Genomic DNA, 4,641 nt, shown 5'->3' with positions numbered 1-4,641 from the left:
AGAAACTTATTTCTGAAAAGCATCCAAAAATTTCCCAATGCTACAGCTCTACTCAAATCCTCTTAAAATCTGTTCTCAATATAACAGCCAGAAAATGCTTTTAGAAAAAAACAGCAATAAAATAAAATACCACTCCATAAACTGTAACCAAAAGATGGACAAGAAAGGGAGTTGGAAAAATGAGAATAAATTGATGATAGGAATAAAAAGTAATCATATATTATGGACAAGAGCTAAGTAGGTTTTCAGAAATATATATAGAACTATCATACAAACCAGCAATCCCATTTCTAGGTGCATGCCTTAATAATCAACAATGAAGGGTTAAACAATTTTTGTGTGTGTGTGTGCATACATACTGTAAATAGTCGTTCATTGTGAAGTAAAGTACCACTCACCACTGACGTGTGAAAAATAGGTTGTGTCCATCAGTGTCGTCTATGAGAGTCAAGCATAAAAGCAATGAAATCTTGGCATATACTGCACTGTGGATGAACTTTGAAATGTGATGCTTAAAGACAAAGAAAACATGTAAATTATCAAATGCCAATATCAGACAATCCACACAAATAAAAAGCAGATTAACATTGGTTAATACCAATTGCTCCAGGGGAAATTATACTTATTTGAGGTGGATTATTCTTTTGGAGTAGTAAAAATGTTTTAGTCCTTGATACAGTTGAAATTGTTCCATTTAAGAAAGTACCATGAATCACTTATATAGCCAATTTAAAACAGTTAATTTTGTATCATGGTATTTCACCCGGATATATTACAGAAGTGGAAAATAGTGCCCAAATTTCCTAGCTGTAAGAGGTAACAAAAACTTTTTGTATCACTCAAGGTCAAAGACCACATCCTATCCGAGCTCCAAAATTTGGTCCTCTGTTTCTTTGTTTTCTATTCTCAAGCTTTTTTCTTTTCCTTTTCTTTTCTTTTATTCATTTCATTCTGGCCTGCTTGCTGTTCCATGAAGATATAAGTTGGCTGTCTTCTCCATCCAAGGACCTAGAAGTCAGCTCTCCCTTTACCTGGATCTTGTTGTTACAGCACATCTTCATAACTCACTTCTTTTCTCCTCTGGGACTGCACTCAGTTTAGAGATTTAAATAGAGACTTCCCTTGACAATCATATTTCAACAAGATAATTCCACCAACAAACGGCTTGCTCATTTCTTCCCTTAGCTTCCTCAGTCACTGCATCACTATTCAGCACTGGAATTTATGAGCTTCATTGAATAAATACTGCATGGGAACAGAGTAGGAAAAATCCACAAGGATGAGAGTCATTGCCTAAGCTGGTGCTTCACCCTTGGTAGATGTTCTAGTCTGACATCCTTCCAAGCCTTGTGTCCTATGAACTGGACACAGTAGTAGGAAGTATATTCACATCAAGGATGTTAAACCTAGGCCATAGGGTTTCAGAGTTATCCATGGGGTAGCAGTGGCACCATATGGCAATAGAGTTAGAATCCTCCTAAAAGTTTGTTTATTCAACATTCCCAATATCTCTAACAACTATTTGATCACCTTAAAGAGTGGCTTGGTGCATAATGAAGAATAAAGAATATTGAAGGTGCCTTCAAATGAAACCCTTGTATTATACAGTTTGCTTCAGGTAAAATCGTGAAGTTATTCCACTAAATTAAAAGGAAGTCATCATGCAAATAACTAGAATATTCTTTCACACACACACACACACACATATATTTCAGCAACGCGAGTTTTAGAGGAAAACTCCCAAGACATTTTAATTTTTCTAAATTATTAGATATTTTAATGCTCTAGGTCAGGTCAGTAACATATGTTTTTATTCTTGATGGAAAATAAAGGGGTTATATGTGGGCAGTATTATTTATTTCTGAATTGTATGGAGTAAGGTTTTTCCTCCTACCACTGGTCTTGTCCCACCATCGCCCCAGCCCCAATTAACACACAGAGACTCTGTATTTGATATAATGCTGTTGGCCAGCTACTAGTTTCTTATTGGCTAGCTCTGTCTTAATTATTAACCCATTTCTCTTAATCTAAGTATTTCCACGTGGTTTCTTCTTACCGGGGAATGGGACCAGTGTCTGATCTCACCAGTCTCTCCATGCTGACCCCTCCCTACTACTTCCTCTTTCCTCCTTGTCTCCTAGCCCCACCTGTCTTGCTTTCCTATTGGCCAACAGTGCTTTATTAATTAACCAGTATAAGAAACATATTTACAGAATGACATCTCCCATCACTGAATATTTTTTCTGCCTTTTAAAAAATACAAATCATTATTGTACAAATTACTGCCACAGAACTCTGGTGGTTACCATAGCTATTCACCATACTTCTGTGGATCAGCTGGCTAAAGATCAATTATGTAGAATGAGAAATCACTAAGGGACTATAAACTCCATCTGGGCTCCATGCTTTTACCTGTGTCTGCTCCAGAGTAACTATTTCCTCTATAGTTATCATCATATCTGACTGGACAGAGGCCATGGATATGACCCATAATCAGAACTGCCCACTATCATGCTACTACATTCCAAGTAGATCAAGTATTTCAATGCTGTAACTCATGGGCTAGAGCTAGGAAATGAATCACTTGCTTTAAGAAGAATAGCAAACATTCATGGCAAAGACCAAAGATTTAAGAAAGAATGAATCTCTGGGTCGGACAATTCAATTGCCCACAGACATCAACTTTATTTTGCAAGATTTATCACAATAAAAACTCATACTTTAATATTACACTGAGCTGTATAATCATATATTGTGGTGGTTTGAATGAAAATGCCACCAAAGACTCATATGGCGTGATATTATGTGAGGGGTGGCTTTATTGGAAAAAGGGTGTCATTGGGAGTGAACTTTGAGGATACAGAAGCTCAAGCCAGGACAGTGTCACTCTTTCTTCCTGCTGCCTGAGGATATGGATGTAGACCTCTAAGCTACTTCTCCAGCATCATGTCTTCCTGTCTGCTGGCATGCCTCCCACCATGACAAAAATTTACTAAACTTCTGAACTGTAATACAGACACAGTTAAACATTTTTTTGTATATGAGTTGCCATGGTCATGGTTTCCCTGTAAATCAATAAAAACCCTAACTAAGATACTTATCTTTAAAAAGTAGAAAATAAATATATAGTTGCTCTTAAATAATCTTTGAAACAAACAAAATCATATGTGAGTATAACTTTTATAGACACTTTTATAACTTTTATAAGAGACAGCATTATAAGGAATAGAACATAAATTATTGACTCCTTTGGTGACTATAGTTTCCTGTCTTCAGTGAATAAATGCCTTTACCTATTTTGCAAATTGAATTAAATTCTGAGAAGTATACACTCAGGAAAGTTGAAAAGATGACCATAAATTTATAAAAGGTGACATTTTAATCAAACCTAAGCTCTTGGCTAATTATATTACTTTACACTAAAAAGAAAAAGAAAGAAAAGCTATACATTGGTATAGGATGAGAACAGAATTATCTGCCTTAGAATTTTTTGATCCTTTCATTTATAGACACATGCACACAACATGTGTACATACACAGATACATATACATACACAGATACATATACATACATACATGCACACACTCATACATATGTGTGTGTATATATATATATACATATATATGTGTGTATATATATATATATATATATATGAGAGAGACAGGCACACACAGACACAAATACACATACACACATATACACACATATACACACACAAACTACTAGAGCTTTGGAGACCAGTAAACAATGAAAGTATGAAAATCTCCTAAAAACCATTCTTTTAATTCTCTGCACTTGTGCATAACAAGGTGAAAACTGTGCCAAATAAATACAGAATCCTTCATCAGAACTCTTTCTAGTATTCTAAATACTAACTGAGCTTATCATTTAGAGTACAGTAGCGAAGGCCACAGCAAGAGAAATGTAATCAATAGGTTATTTTTCTTTCTCCAGATAATTATATTACTGAACTAATAATTGAGATTAACCATAGGCCACCTTCCTAATGTCACTTGATTTTTCTCTTATTATTTAGCTTAACTAAGGAGCCATGCTGTTCTAAAATCATATTCATGGGAAATGAGTTAGAAGCACAATGATTCTGTCAAAAATTTTCTTCTAGAGCACACACACACACACACACACACACACACACACACATACACACACACGGCAAGATTTTTAAAGAGATCATTTTGAAGAATGTTAAAGAGATTATCTACTTACAGCCTGGAAATATGGTGGTCCATATGGACAGCAAAGGAAACAGATCAAAGGAAAACTACTGTCTCACTTGACAGGAACCAAGTCTTTCTTAGATTCATTCTCATCCCAAAGCCAAACCTCTCCTGGACTAGAAGGGACTTTAGACCATAATACTCTCCTCTTGGAATGAGGACCTTGTTGAGATTTTCACTGCAATTCTGGGTTTTCTTTCTATAGTCTAGAAAGTTCTAGGCTTATTAAGAAATTGATTGTTGGTGTCAGATCATAAATGTGTTGGAATAAAGAAAAGCTATATTTCTGTGTGTTCATTCTATATCTGATAATCTGGTAATGAATTCAGAATATAAAATGAAATAATTGCTATTTTACATTTCTAATCCCAGGTAAAGAATGTACTTAACCCCTTTCATATA

This window comes from Phodopus roborovskii, unplaced genomic scaffold (genome assembly GCF_943737965.1).
Source record: "Phodopus roborovskii unplaced genomic scaffold, PHOROB, whole genome shotgun sequence".
In the NCBI taxonomy this organism is placed as follows: domain Eukaryota; kingdom Metazoa; phylum Chordata; class Mammalia; order Rodentia; family Cricetidae; genus Phodopus; species Phodopus roborovskii.
This window is presented reverse-complemented; position numbering follows the sequence as displayed.